At 31.9% G+C, this 17,139-nt stretch overlaps 1 protein-coding gene across 3 annotated transcripts in view; it reads left to right on the top strand.

The window, feature by feature from the left end:
* LOC110997052 overlaps positions 1-17,139 on the top strand; it is a 30,944-nt gene that overhangs the window by 4,321 nt on the left and 9,484 nt on the right. Inside the window, exon 1 of one of the 3 annotated variants that reach the window (XM_022265004.2) lies at positions 8,093-8,256. The exons of 1 other annotated variant lie outside the window; for it this stretch is intronic. The gene's annotated coding sequence lies outside the window, so the exon portion shown is untranslated. Of the gene's footprint in view, positions 1-8,092; positions 8,257-16,366; positions 16,395-17,139 lie in introns of those variants that run through there. One more of the 3 variants, XM_045634509.1, reaches the window with a different exon arrangement.

A 17,139-nucleotide genomic window follows, 5' to 3' on the forward strand; every position in this document is an offset into this window, starting at 1 on the left:
TAAACTCTGCTACAATTACATCATACATTTACATGAACAAAATTATATATATTAAATTTTCCTTTAGCCATAAATAACATATTTACCTTATACACTTTAATTTCAATTCCTATAATACATCGTCCTTTTACTCCACAATCCTACCTGAGCACATGTATCTTGCCATGAGCAAAAACAGTCAACGATACCTGACGAGGAACTCCGTGGACAAGTGTAAAGAACACTCTTCAAGCCTTCATGTATGCAGTAAGGTCACAGTCTACAACTCTAACGCACGACCTATCTGTGAAGTCTCCATCTTGTTGATGAATTCTAAAGACCTACCTCAAAATTGCGCGGTATCCACATTTTCCGCGTACTTCAACACATTTTATTAATTGAATGGATTTTCATACTTTCGAAGAAAATTACATATGCTATAGAATGCAACAGAAAAACCACACATGGCGAAATATTTGTACACGGAATAATTCCGCTACAACCTACATGCAAATTTTATACACCAATGGTTACACTCATCGCTGAAGACTCGAAATCGAAGAACATAAGTCCCCATTGTTACTGTCGACGTGGAATATACCTGCATCGAAGGGACTCCAGATTTATATAATCCAGAACTCGTACCTATCCAAATCAACGATTTCTTTAGACTCTCTCAATTAAAGACGAGATCAAATATCACTCTAAAATACTAAATCAAGATAAATATATAATTCAAGAACATCCATATACTTTCATATACGAGTTTATTATTTGGCTCAATCCTTCTTATGTATACTCTTTACAAGTTTTACTCAAGAAGAAACTCTCACAAACAAGGATGAATTCAAATATTTAATAATTGTTTCGACCAATCCCGAAGACGGCAACAAATTGAAATCCCGATATCTGCATTCAACACGACGACGACGACGACGGTTTCTATCAGCTCGAACGACGAAGAAGAAAACACCCAACCAAATTCCTCAAAAAGTTCACGCCAACAGGCGCAACCTTTATTTTAAGGGGGGAGGTGTTATGTGGTCCCCACTATATTATTAATATTTCTATTTACTATTTCTTTAACCATCTGTTTACGATATAATTTAAGATTTATTAGTTTGTTCGACGTAATTTATCCTTATTCTTAAAAGACAAAACCCAAACCTTTTTAAACATCTGTTAACGATAAGTTAAGATTTATTAGTTGTTCCATGTAATGTGTCCCTATTTTTAAACGACAATACTCAAACCTTTTAAGTATCAAGTTACAATTCCTTTTAACCATCTGTTTACGATAAATTAAGATTAATTAGTTGTTACACTTAATGTATCCCTACTCCTAAACGACAAGACCAAAACCTTTAAGTATCAAGCCCCGATCCTTTGAAAGACACTTCCATTCCATATTCCTATTTGAACACTAGTTTTGTAAGCGTAATTTTAAATAAAGTTTTTAATAGTTTAAAACAAGTTTTTGTCACTGCCTCATAACAAGAGAAACTACCGAGATTCTTGACTCTTCTTCAGATGAGTTTTTGAATAGTCTTAAAAATAGGCATCCGTGAATGTTTTAAGAGATGAATGTTATTTTAAAATAATATATTGATTTTAACTAGAATAGTTGGTGTGGGATTTTGGAATTCTATCGTATTAGTAATTACTGTTAAGATAGAAAAATGTAGTGATAAATAAATAAATAAATAAAAACTTTTTACTTAAGAAGGGTACTGTGTCGTTAAACTTTAATCCGTACCTAATTTTTCGGTCGGTCTTAAAAACGGTCGTTTGTAAGCTCAGTATGAAATAAATCAAATAGCCAAGATCCTTTGACCTGTTGGTATTCAAATAAAAAAAGTCTTAAAAAATTTATCTCTGAAATATATTTCATAGTATAGCTATAATAAGATTAACAAAATGTATCATTTAACGGAAATTAAATTAAATTTTACGGAATTTATGGAACACATAATATAAATTACTTAACTAAAAAATGTACAAAACAAAACAAACAATAAAAATTATTCAATACATTTAACTTAGTGGTACCTAATTTATAAGTAAGAAAGTTAATATGTTAAGTACTGAGTTAATTCGTCTAAACTATTTCATTTTGAAATGCCTAGTTCCCTTTTACACGGCCAAATAAATAACGGCTATTTGTCACATGTGGGTGTTATCGCTTCTATAATTAGTTCGCCAGTAAAAGTTAGCGAATTATAATGCGCATGTTTATTCAATAATTGCGTTATAATATGTTAATAGATATATTTGTCTGTGATCGGCCTCGGCTTAAGACAGATTAAAAGACAATCTAGCCCAATAATCTCGTATATCATTTTACTTTTACCTCTTATAATTTGTTTGGATCTAAGTTTTTGTAAGATAATTTACGTACACGAAATAACTAAACAATTTGTTGAAGACTTATAATAGAAGATGGAACTCGGTGAAAGCTACCACATAAAATGCATCCCGACTGTGCCGTAATTACTATTTACATACATGTAAGAAAGTGTTCGGAGGTAATCGACATAAATAATAATAATAAATTTATATTCGTAGTTAAATTGTAGAAATTACTTAATTATACCGAACGTAAAAAATCACTAAAATAATATCACTCAAAAACAAGTGTCAAAAGTAATTAGTTAGTTACTTACAAATTAATTCCTAATTAATATCTGATTAAGATATTTAGGTGAAAGTGGCTAAATTTGACTTTCTTCAAATGAACTTAATTCAAGGAATTTTGGTACAAAGATTTAAAGACTGCATAGATTATATAAATGATGTCTTTCGTTGTCCGTTTTACGGGTCGTATCACTATGTTTTCCATCAGCGTGCGAGCAATGTTCATTACGCATATAGAGAAAAAAAATGTAGAAAAAACTCAACCAGGATTGGACTGCTTGACCGCAGGGTGGAATACTTGTGATGCTATTAGTGTTATTTACCCCATTCGGTGCGTATACTGGACATAAGTATACTTGGCGTGGAAAACCAGCCTGAAAAGCGTGGGATGCTTGTCCTGGGCGGCTTTCTTAATTTTCCGTCATCTTATTCGGGATGTATTTCTTTAAATCTTTTCTCAGCAGACGTTTTATCATGATAAGGTTCAGAAGCAAACGTAAATAAAAGTCAAAAACTTGTCGACTCTGTGGCAACTGGAGGATTTAGGCTCAATAATAATAATAATAATAGTAATAACCTTTATTCAGATACATTTTACATTATATATTTTATATACATTTAAATAAATTTCCATTTAAATCCAATTCTGGTGCATCTGTGTGTTTTTTGGCAAAGGCCTCCAAATCCCGCCATTCCTCTCTGCACTGTGCCACTCTCTGCCATGTACCACGATGTGTACACCATGTGTAGTAATTATATTTTTATTATATGTTATATAATATATTATAAGTTTATTTAAATAAGTACGAGTATATTAAAATTAAAAGACTATAAATTACTTAATGCTAACACTTAACTTGCGTGAATTAAATACGTGGCATTATGTAGAGTGTATTCAGAAAGTCCGCGACTCGCGCAGTAATAATTTCTCCGCTTTATGTACACATTCTTAAGAATTATTCATTTCTAAATAAATATGTTATGCAAACACGTAATTTTTCGTGTTTATTCATTATCATTTAAAATTTACAATTAATTTTAAATATGTTGAACGCACTTATAATAAATTTACTTTCTATTTATTTTATTAATATTTACAAGATATACTAACTTACATATTAATATAGTATAATATGATAACTTACCTTAAAATGTATTAACTAAAATACATTATTAAAAGGAGTCCATTTAGGTAAGGTTCCGAAGATACTGGCAGCGTCCCCCCTTTGAATAGCTAGACTAATTCTTTGTTCGAGGTAGCTGCCAGCTCTTCGGTTGCAGTGATGTTAACTAACCTTTTTTTACCTAGTAATTTTAGTAAATTAAAATGATATTTCCCTAAAAATCCTTATAGCGCTAGGACCCCACCGACCAAGGGTCTCGACACCGAATGGGACAAAATCAAATTCGGAGCCTAGACCCTGTATTTGCAGGCTGAAGGTTTTGCAGCAACCGATTTTATTAATTCTTTAGTTATTGTTGTTTTTAGTTTCTTAAACAGCCGGTTTCCTTACATTTTGGCGATAAAAAGAAAAATTAATTAGTCCATAGATGAGATTTGAAAGTATATTTTTTAATGAATCGGACGCTTACCGACAAGGCTAAACATTACACAAAGAGTTGTTTTTCTTATATTTATACCGATACAATTACTAATGACGAAGTAAAGAATAAATGATGGAAGTAAAGTACTAGTTTTGATAAAGGTAAACATAGCTAATGACAGAATGACTGTTAAATGATTCTAAATGTGCGTAAACATACATAATGTGTAAATTTTACGACCCACCTGCCGTTTGACCTAACTTGACCCATTGTTTAATAATCCTAAAAAAACGTTGTTTCTTCTATCAACACATATTGACATGGGTTTAAAAATATGCATCAAGCCACCTTTGATCTCTTGTAATCCACGACCCAAAAAGCCAAATTTCACATCAATTGTGTGTTAAATATTAATATTTTATCCATTTAGTATTCTAATAACCTAGATACTACATGACTTAAATAATATTCATATATATAATATTTGTATTCGATTCGCTTCGAGGTAAAGTAGACAAATCTTACATCAAAATACAACTGCCTTGAGCGTTATTAAATATCAAATTCAATACGCTAATCTAATAACTATAAAAATTACTTAATTAATATGTGTCGTGATTCGCAATCGGAATTTCGGTATCGTGTAAGACTTAACTACTAAAGTTACTTTAAATTTTAACTAAAGTTAAAGACAAATAGTAAAGAAACTGAAATAGAAATGGTCATATTAACGGAATCGCGAATGCGTACATGAGCCTAAGTAGCCTGTGGATATTACAAGAGAAAAGTTGTAAGATTAAAAGGCTAACTGCTGGCTTGTTTTCATCAATTTACACACACAATTAGTGGAGGAAGGGCAGAATAAGACGCGACGTGTCGCTCACATAACAATAATTAAATTAAAACATTTTTAATTAATTCCTTTTGTCATAAACTTGAATAAATACCATGTCTATTAACTTTTCTTGTAATATAAAGTGTAAATTTATTCAATAACGGTTTTGTTATTATTTAAATACAAACTTCTATAGCCACTTTTAATAAAAGTAACTTGAATAAAATGCATAGAATAAAAAAATACAATATGCTTAGTATTATTCAAATTAACCCATCGCAGAAGTTATAAAGGTGACAAAAAATTAATCCAAATCCTACGTTGCGTTATTATCTAAGTCCTATACAAAATCATGTCTCCTGAAATACAAAAGATGACAACGCATGTTTGATGTTAGATGTATTGAGTAAGTTTTTTATCAGTTAATCAATTCTAATTTCAAAAGGCAGGCGATCATTGACTCATATAAAATATTTGTGTTTCGCCATGATGTCGTGACGATGAGATGATACAATAGTCTAGGGGTCGTGTCATGTCGCGGAGAGAGCTGTTGTGTAACGGATGATAAAACGCGAGAAGCGTGGACTTAGGGGGTTACCACTTAACACAATAGTTCACAGTATTGCCATCATATGCTCTTTTAAAATTAATCTGGGAAATTGTTAAAAATGTTACCTTAAAGATTGACCTACTTTATGCTTAATGATCTACGATTAATGTGATTAATATATTGTTACTTCTAGAGTATTATATAGTTAAACAGTTGGTTTAAAACACTAGATTTTCCTTTAATTCTCACATTCAAACATTGCCTTTAGGTAAAATCCTTATACCATCTTCCTTCCTTATGCTTACGACGGACCATTGGTTACAATCATAAAAACAAAAGCTGTAATTTTTCTATATTTCATATATTCTATCTATACTAATCATGACTATAGTCTATAGCAAGTAGCCTTCATTAATTTAACCTTTGTTCAAACCGGCATCGACACTGACACCAAGGTAATGCAAGGAGTCTATTACACAATACATGACGTTTTGAGATCTTATTGCTCATGTTTATATTCTTTTCATAACATCTACTCCACTTGCTCATATCAACTTAATAATACATTATTAATTTGGCTTTACATACTAATGAATAAATCAGTGGAACCTTTTAAGTTCTGCACTTCAGATTTCTGTATCTGTTTTAAGATAATTTGTCAATCTAATAGACAAGTAAGTGAACAGCCTCCTGTGAGGCTGACCTGAGATGAGACGCGCCGTCGACTTTTTGGGTGTAATGCGAACAGCAGTTTTCACACGATGTTTTCCTTCACCGTTCGAGCGAATTTTAAATGCGCACTTAAAAATTCAATCCGTTGGTGCCCAGTATCGAACATACGACCTCAAGAATGATAGTGTCATGCTGAAGTAACTAAGCCAATTATACATACGGAATTTTGAATTAATTTCCTCCGAATCAAAAGATTTTAATAGTAGTATTTTCGTAGTCCAACTTGAAGTAGAAAGAACTAGTTAGATTTCTTTTATTCCATTTTATGGTGCAATATATTTTGGTCGGTTAGGCTTTTAATATTCACCATCTCATATAAAAGTAATGTGGTTATATTAGGTCCTTACATATGAAATTGGCGTACTTCGTACTGGCCACTTTAATCACGATGTTCTCCTCTTTGGTAAGGAATTCCAAAGTCAAATTTGTACAGCTATTTACTCATGTATTTGTGCTTCAATGACCGTCATTCATTTGCTGTTTTCTTCTGTTTTTTTCTGTTTGCGTCACTCATTTTACAAAACGCCAATTTCATATGTAAGGACCTAATATTTGTGAGCTATCAAAGTTTAAAAGAGGCTTTCATGAAGCATGTTAGTTATTCCCGCACTCTATGTTCTATAGTCCCAACTATCTTATCATTTAATTTGTTTGCTTTATTTAACAATCCACGTATGTGAGTGAGACATCATTTTTGTACAGCTGACGTGTAAATGTAGTAGAGCACAGTCTATATTGTGCACAGATCAATGTCATACATAACTCTCTACTGCGATAACGCGCATGATTCAATGGAATTGTTTCTCTGAAAATATCAGGTTTGTCATTATATACTTCGGTTTTGTCTACACAAATATAATAAAAAACAGAGCTTAGTATTTTGTAAGTGTGGTTAATGAACCGTTTCTTTAACATTAGAATTAATTAATCCTGAATAAATTAGGATTATGACTGTCTGGCGGTGCATTGCTTCCTAGCTATGCACCGAATGTGTATATATGTTCAAAAGTCTTTAAATATTTTTATATTTATAAACATTTATAATTATAAACATGACCCTGTATAGACCCATACAACCCTAATGTCTAGTTCCGCACTTTCTCTGGTCCTGTTTGACCTCTAGGTTTGCTACTTTCGAGGTCAACGATCGATCTTCTAGAAGTTTCCGGGACCTTTCACAATTTAAATAATGGGAATTGCTTTTACGAAATCATACCTTATTACCTTCTTCAATAGAAATTTAATTTAAATATCCTTTGCATTTTTGTATGCTTCAGATAGCTTATCAGCATAAAAATATTCCTATTTATGAAAACAAACAAATATTTTCCAACATAATATTTGTAGAATACTTATTGTACTTACCTATCATAGATACCTGTTATTTCTGTTTACGATAAGATAAAGTACTTGATTAAAATCACTGTTTAAAAGCAAATGATAATCTAACCATAAGAACTTTGTACAAATTTTGCCTAGGTTCCACGAAACTAATAATCAGAGACAAGGTTAAAAAAAAATCTCAACCATTTCGAGTATTAAAAACGCTTATCCGTCAACCGTTGACATAGCGGATAACGTTACACATAACTGGCAACAATTTTGCCATCAGCAGACGAAATAAGTACTCGCCTAGGAACTCCTTAATATTAATAATTAAACATTATCTCATTTTGGCTATAGATATAATAGTTTATTCCGTTGATATACTGTGTATGTGCTAATCGGAGCGGCGACTGTCTTGTACAATCGCTTGTTATCAGTTGATGGTACCGATAGAGCTTACGTCATGGTCGATCCACGAAGGCTCTATTCACTCGTAGGTGATAGGTCAGTCCGTTGGTGCCAGTCTGCACTGTCACACTGACGTATAAAGTAGTGTTAAGTGTGATACGGGTAATGCGCCCGGTAGTGTGTGAACAGTGGCAACAATAATACAGGCAACGCTTCTATAAAAATATTCAAAATTGCTGAAACAAAGGTGATTTATTTCACTATATTGCTAATTAAATCACTTTCGAACATATTAATTGAAACATTTAGTTTGTTAATTACATTTCAGCAGATTAATGTGTTTATAATATTGCAATAAACATAGCAAAAGGAGTTTTAAAATTTTGACGGGTTGTATTTTTAAACGCGCTTCTCGCAAAAATTTTTGAGAATTGCATTTTATGCGATTGTCGCAGAAAGTTCTGTTCTTAGCCGGCGCGGCGTTTATAAGTATTTTTAAATATCTGCTAATATTTTTACTTGTTTTCCATTCTACATTAAGTGTGTTATCTAATCAAGCAGTGTATATTGTGATTTAAAAACACTTTTAGAGAAGAATTTTATTATTCCATACTTGGGTTGCCTAAATCAAACCGGCATTATAGGTAGGAAAAAATACACAATGTTTTTTTAGACAGTCTGTGTGCTAATTCGTAGGCTACGTTAGTATAATAGGAAGCTTGCTTTGTGGCTATTGTTTCAATAATTTGATTTTATTACGAATTTTGATAAAATGATTATCACTTCTTATATTTCATTTTATCTACAAATATGTTATATTACGTTGTTAAATTATTTATTTTTTGATATGATATTAATATCAAGATATCTAGAACCAATATTGCTAAGTAAGCGACGTATAATGTATCGATCGAAATTTTAATAATAGAACTGACATTCGTTTGTTTGACGTATATTTGTTTTCAAAATATCATAGTTATGGTGCGATCTACCTTCGCACTAAAAAAGTAATGTAATTTTGTTATGTCAATACAAAGTTACGACCGTATAATCAGCCACCAAAAAGTATGATTGAACTAATGTCCAAATGTTCAGGTAGATAAATCGGCATTTTTTATAGGGGAAAATGTTTAGAATAACAAAGACTCTGCTGGGACAAGTTCTCGGTTACGGAATGCGGTCACTTCACGAGGCTGCGACGGCGCACGTCTGCTATTTCAATAATATTTTATTTGATTTCAGCGTCGTACGTTTTGTCTGTCATTTCTTTTCTACTTAATATTATTTTTATAAAGTACTGTTACAATTCTAGCATGTTTTATACAATCCTGATACATGATTGAATTTGTTTATTATCTTTTTTACAGTGAATATGATAAAGTTCTATGCCCATTTGATATCTTTTTCAAATCACACATACAGTTATTAGTATTATAATCAGTTATTATTATAGGTATTTTGTATACTTTTGTAACTTCTACATCTCCTATTATTATTATACTCAATATCTCTTATTATATTTTTAGGGTCCCTTCTGCTCTTCTCCTTCTTCCTCTTGATTCTTTACTTATCTGTGCTATATGTCCCGCCTTAGCAGGCTCTTGAGTAACAAGTTTTTACATTTCTTTCGCTAGTAAGAGAATCACAGTGTATTTTACAAAACATTTATGTATGTAAAATATTGTTAAATACATAATAGCTGCAACAGACTCGACTCGACGCTCGTGAGTTGTGACGTATCCTAATACGTAATTCGTTTTGGATAATATCCACACACGAGAGGTTATTACTTCATTATCACCGCTAGGTTTGTGTATAGTAAATTAATTTTGATAGAAAATGAAAAGATTACTTGAAAATCTATATAAATAAGATTTTCAGTAATGTTAGCAAAGCATACTCCATTTTCAGAAGGCTATTTTAAGGAATTTTTAGTGTGGAACACGACAATATAGTGTCGTTAGTAGTGCCCCTAGTTGGTACCCACAATAGTGGGTAATGCTCACGCGATTATCAGAGAAACAAAAAAATATTGCATAGATCGAGTTCCATAAACTATCCCTGCATTCGGCAACCTTGACAAACAGATGCTGAAATAACAACAATATGACGATTTTTTTGTAATGTTTAACCTAGTTGACTTTCACAACATATAAAAAGTATGATAATTCAAGTCTTCATAGTGGCGGTACTTATTGAACTGAACATTTATAAATAAATGACCATGAGTAATTATTGTTTTTATCGTATTAATCTATTATTGATATCTTTATCTTTCAATTGTATTACTTAAATTGATATTTAATATTTTATGCGAATGTACCTATACAATAAATTTCTATTAAGTAGTTATAAAATAGTGTGTTAAATACAATAGGAAAAAGGGCGAATGCAATGAACTTATCTTATGTTTCATATATTTAATTAAACATTGATTTTATTGTGTAGTCATAGCTGACAATTTTGCAAGATGTCTGCTGATAAAAAAGTCCGTAAAAATGTCCACCGGAACCGCCCAACGATTTCCCTTGGCGATAAGATAAATCGACGCACAATAATAAAATAATAAACCAATAATATAATTTAATAGCCTTAACAATACCTGCAAAGTTTTATGTAATTTTTTAAACATCCATAAAATAAATGATAAGTATACATGATATGCATGACGTATCTGCCTTTTCTCCACCTTCATTGGCCAAAGTTCGCGGTATTTTGTGTATCATTCGGGCGTCACACACAATAAACCGTTATAATTGTTAATGACTCGCTGTTAGTCTTACTTTTATGTAACAATTGCGTCCGTCATATCTCATTACTGGCTAGCACTATTATATGTATATTATGAGAGAAAACGTAATCTCTTTGTAGACAAAAGCAGTATTCATGAGTAAAAAAATACGTTTAAATTTTGAACTATTCTTGTGTGCGCCAGCAAGAGACGATTTAATATTTCTTTATAAGGTATTCTAAAATATACACATAACATAGTTATGTGGAAAAGGTATTTTTTCATATACTGTTAAATATACAGTAACTTATTTTAGGTATATTATATAATGTTATATATAAAACGACTCTCTACGATGACTACGCAAGTTTGTGAATTATCTGCGTGAATCTATACGACGCGGACGTCCGCGATGTTCCGCTGCCGGTCGGCGTTGGGTCAATCAGACGATGCGTTTCCGGCTCATTAGGGCCGCGACGCGAATCGCTAATTCCAGTTGACATTCTCTCACTGTCCATTGATTTATTACTGTGAATATAGTTAGTATTATATTGCTAATGTCATCAGTTGCATATATGAGGCTATTGTTGCGACTTTATGCAAATAACTAACGATTTTCCAAATTTATTTTTATCTATTTAAAGAAATTCTAGTGGTATTTAATTTATGTATGTATTTCATAAATAACAACCACATTCCCAATTAGTAGTATTAAAGCTTTAGTGTATGGTTGTTTCTTTAGCGTAGGGTTGGATGAATAGATAGGGTCGTTGTTCTTCGACTCCAGCTTCTGGCATTCAACTTTATTTTCCGACTCTTCCATATAGTCTTCCTAATCGGCGTTTACTGCTTGGGCTTGGCCAATTTGTCCACCATAAAAATAAAGAATAAAAATCTCAAAAACTGAGAAAGACATTACGTACTACGGATCCTAGCCTTCTGAAACAAATGCGTGTTGAAGAAAAAACATTTTATTTCCAACTTTCAATTATCAGTTGACACGTAAGACTTTTACCGTAGTCGCGAGTGTTTATGTAAATATTTAACTTATTACAGTGTCGTGGCACACGAGTTGCAGGAAATACAATACCGGTTTCCTTAAGATAGAGAGGCGGGGGAAACCTGAGGGGTGGACACAGAGGGGAAAGGGGGATAATCACGCTGAACTTGAGGCTGCCAACTGGCTTTGCGGGAGACAGTTACTTGCTTTTAGTTTTGCTGACACATAAAAAAATTTAGTATTTCTCATTACCCTTTCGGTTTCAAATATAGGACACTGGCTGCAGGTAATGGAACAGGCCAGATTTCGTCGTCCCTGTAGTCTTAGTTATTTTACCAAGTGGCCCGGTTTCTCGACGTTTGATTAATTTAATCTGTTTAATATGCTTCGTTGTATGTCCCGCATAGGCTGCTTATTTAAAAAAAATTAAAGTACGCACCTTATTTTTTAATATTTATTACTTTAACATTGACTAACGTTTACTTAAAATGACATTCCGTATGTACGGAGATTGCATTGTTACTGTTGCAAACAGATCATGATAGACAATAATTTTTAAACGTTCGTATATTTCTTCCATGTGAGTAATGCATGCATTATAATTATTTAAAAAATATACACTTTTCGAGTTTGTATAGTTCCGTGACATTTGATTTATATTGACATTTATATTGAGTTAATTTGACAGTGCGAAATTATTAAGTGTCAGCTAACAATTCTTGTTTTACAATAAAATGCCTAGCCTCATGAAATTAAAACTCATAAACCACTTCGTCAACGACATTCGTTTCCTCAATATATTTGATGCACTGATTTAAATTTATAATTTTGCTCTTTACACCTACCAAATGTCATGATCTGGGTCAAACATTCTATAAGTTCAGGGAAAAAAATATTTATTCTATTTTAATTAATCTCAATAGAATATTTAAACTCTACCAAAAAACATGCGCTAATCTAATTTTGTATGAATATATACATAATATGTATATTTATATTATTTTTTAAATTATTTCACAATATTTATTTTGTGCCCTTGCTTTTTACAGTTCAATCACCCGCAATCACATAATAAACATGCTTGCTGATTTATAAAATAAATAAAACTTGTATTCCACTTTAATGTATTATATGTTCGTTGTCCAATATATTAAATGTGTTTTACAACTAAATTTAAGTACGTTTATAGTCTGTCAAATACTTGTTGGCGCCAAAAAAGTTATACGTCAAACTAATTTGAATTGACAATTGTCTATTATCAAAGCTTGGGAGCATCTTTGAGTATTTAGTTCAATAAACACAGCCTATTACATGAAAAACTCGTGATATTAGTAGGACTCAAGTATTTACAAAGGAGTAAAAAATTATGAAAAATGAACATAGCGTTTTCTTGACAGTCTGTACACGCCATAGTATTAAATCTGCTCATTAAGGAAGAATGACTTAACATTTGAAATGAGATGAGGGTCGTTGCGGGGACGCATACTCGCACCAAATATGTTTAATGAATTCGCGCGCAATGAGGCTGCCTCGCTGCTACTAATGGACTTTTCCAAATGTCACTGCTATTTCCGTGACTATTTAGTGACCTTCGCTAAAGTCAAATAACAATTTGTTTTTAGTTTACGTTTAGTTTAGTGCCTATTATTCATGTGTATAAATCATAAATGGTTATCACTCCCGCGGCCCCAAATGAGTTGAAGTATTCTGGTGAAATAAATTTTCAATAGCTCCTGGAAAACGCAGTATTGCTTAACTTAATTTTCCTTAGCTTCCGTTTATATTTCTATTCATCAGTAGTCTGTAGCAATCATCTCATTTGCGTAAGTACCAATAATAAGTTGGATTCGTTCAAGGCGGTCCAATCTCATCTCATTGTTTGCGAAATGAATAACAATATAACACGCACTTGCGAAAACTTTCGTCACATCGATTGAACAGCGTAAAGATGTTATTCAGCTTCCAAGTAGCGAAAATAATGTGATGGATTAAGATAGGCTTTAGTCTGTCCCATACCATGAAAATTAATATTTACAAATAATATTTACTTGATATAGTAGATGGCATAATTTGTAGACTTGATAGGGTTTTTTTTAATGCTTGATTGTTTGTGTGTTCCTAACTTTCCAATTTGTTAGATTCACATTAGCTAGTAGCACCAACAAAAACTTTATAATTATAATTATTAAACAATTCTTAATATACTTGGAATAGTTAGAGGTAATCCATGCAAAGTGTTTTTGATATATGGTAGTGTGATCTGATAATTGTTAAATGACCAGTGGCTGGCGGCTTGTAATCGGAGAAGGCGTCTCAAATGAAGTGATTGAAACTGGAGCAGCCCTTGCGAAACTGGTCCAAGGAGACACAATACTTGCCAACTCGGTACTGACCGCTGCACTCGCCCAATTGTACGGACACTTACTTTTATTTTTAGAACCAATTGAGCAACAGTGTTTAGAGATAATGCACTCCGCACAGCTGTGCGTCATTCACGGACAATATGTATCAATTGCCTGTAATAATTTTATATTAAATTGAAAGGAATCAGCTGCGCACTGTAATGCGACACCACGTACTCGTTTCATTCAATGCCATCATAATATTATTTCAAAGACGATCGTGTTTTGTAATTTGTTAGATTTCTTCTGCTGTATATGTATATTATATTGGGGAATTAAATATTTTCACAGCAGAGCCTATATGCCAAAACCGAATTTTATCTTTTGCATATAAATAAAATCAAAATCATTTATTCATAGGTAAGACAATGTACCTACACTTATGAACGTCAAAATATATATATAGGGAATTAAAAATGCTGTTTGTGAATGACCTGAACCACTTAAAGTCATTGTGTTGAAGGGCCTGTGACTCGACCGTCACCATTTAATGCGAAATTATATTGTTTGTACTAAAAAGTTATATATAGAAGTGTAGATTAACCTCTGCTAAAGATTTATCAGTTAACCCACTAACATAATTCCCGAGTAAAGATAATATCATGATCTATTAAAAACATCTTGTGTTTACTTCCTGCATCACCCACATAACTATTATATTAAAATTTAATGTTAATAGAACTTTTTAAAATTTTAGAACGATTAGCAAATTTTCAGACATTTCAGAAAACTTCAGACACAAAAGCGCTTTTTTTATTTAGTGTAATTTCGACTTTTTCCTTTGATTCAATCAAACAATTCATGCACCAAAACTGATCTTATATAAGTCCAAGGAGATGTTCAATTAATTTATGTATTAATTCTAGGAGACATTTATGAGTTGTAACACAGAGATCTCTCGGGCGACAAGACGGACGCAAGACGCAACTAGAGCGTTGCCACTAAGTCCTCTCTAATTAGCTACAACCGACTGTGCGCTTTTTCACATCGTCTATAAAAAACTTACGGAACTTTTTAGAACACGCTATGAGTGGTTAAAATGTGGGTCATATTAATTTGATCAATTTAAAAATTCCTTAAAATCGTTTTACTATTTCATCACAAACATATTCTCGGATATATCTCTTATACCAAATTGTCTATTAAAAGCTCTAATAGTTGCACAGATTATCTTGATATTAAAATAATTTCTTAATTAACGAAGTCTCGAACTTTGTTTGCAGTATATAAAATAGAGTAAATGTAAGACCCAAACCAAGTGCCTTTAAATCAAAACTATTCCGAAGTGAGTCGAGTAGTTTTTGTAACAAATCTCTTTATTATTGTTAAAGATATCATCATTGTTGTGTACGTGATGCGCTGGCGCAATGAAAGCAAATGCACTATATTGTAGAGCAGTTCCGTTGTGGCCTGCGGCGATGCCGGATAACTGTTTGCTCGCTACAGGGGCCGACTTTGATTAAACCAATTTCGATTGAAACAATAAAAATGTTATTCATGAGCGTACAAAACAACTGTAACGGCTATAAGAGCAGCTGTATTTTAAACAAAGCTAGGAATTACTGCAACTAAAAAAGTATTGTCATTGATATTTTTACCTGAAATCGCCCGGGCTATAATCGTTTTATTTTTTTTATGCGCTTGATTCTTTTTACGGTTCATAGTTTTTCACATTATATTTTATTCAATTGTTCCGCTTCAGTATGTACAGTTGCAGGCCAACGTTGCATAACGCTACCAAATGATATGACCTCCTTAATGTTTTATAATAAACGTAACTTTATTAACAGATTAACCAAGCTAACAGTGCGCGTTGCGCAATTACCTTTCCAATTATACCCTAATATAGCCCTTTTAAAAAAAATTACTTAACAAATAGTTGGTATTGCTACTATAAAACAACTCGCATTGTATACAGTAGTGTGTAAATACGTTATTACTAAATTGTGTGATATGATCATGTGATTAATTTTTTTTTTGTTTTATTGAGTCTGGTGACGTAATAAATGTCCGTAATTGTTCTTGGTGTAGTAGAATGATTGTTGCTAAATTAAATAGCAATTTAGAACTTTTTCTACTAAAATGATTTTAAATTTTATTTTATAATTAAATACTTTATTATTATTATAGATGATTTTACTTATTTAACTACATAAATAATTTAAGAATGTAAAAATAAAATCCGTTTTTTTCTTTTGCAGGTAATAAATCCCGCTGCGTGTTGGTCATAGTTTCATCTACGAGACTCTTAGGTAGCTTTTATTTAGTATTATTATTTACACATACAAGACGGCCACTACTTGAAATATATATAATGATTTTATCAATGTCAAAAACATTAAAAATATTTTAATTAATTATATCCTAACAATAAAAAATGAACAATAACATATTTAAGCGTAATGCGGTTTGTTAACTGTTATTATTTAAAAAAGTTATCTAAGCCTCAGAAGAGAGCTGGCTATCAGTATACATATTTAGGATTTCTAAAGGATTGTAGTTTCAATTGTAAAATTATCCAGGTCTGATTGTGTATTCGCATTAAAAAGCATATGGATCCAGTATTCTATAATTCAATTACACTTAAAAAATTTAGAAATGATTCACACTGATAACCTAATTCGTCACAAACACTACGTCATATATACGTCCTCAATGACGCAAATTAATTTCATGTAACAATGAATAACAACACAGATAATGTTTTAAAAACTCGCATAACCACTATTGATTACATTCACTTTATATCGTATTGTATATCCTTCACATTTAAGTTCTTAAATACTTTATGTACACTTTACAGTATTATATGTACATTCAAAAAGATATATAATACTCCACGTAAAGGAAGCATGACGCGTAAAACCCTAATGGGAACGATTGAATTTTGTTTTGGTTTGAGTCTGCATTATGCATTACATATATAAAATGTATTACGCTGTATAAAATTGAGGTGTTACTCATCGTTTTAGGAACTAAAGGCGTTTATGGCCGTAT

The sequence above is a fragment of the Pieris rapae genome, chromosome 3 (assembly GCF_905147795.1).
Source record: "Pieris rapae chromosome 3, ilPieRapa1.1, whole genome shotgun sequence".
Taxonomy (NCBI): Eukaryota; Metazoa; Arthropoda; class Insecta; order Lepidoptera; family Pieridae; genus Pieris; species Pieris rapae.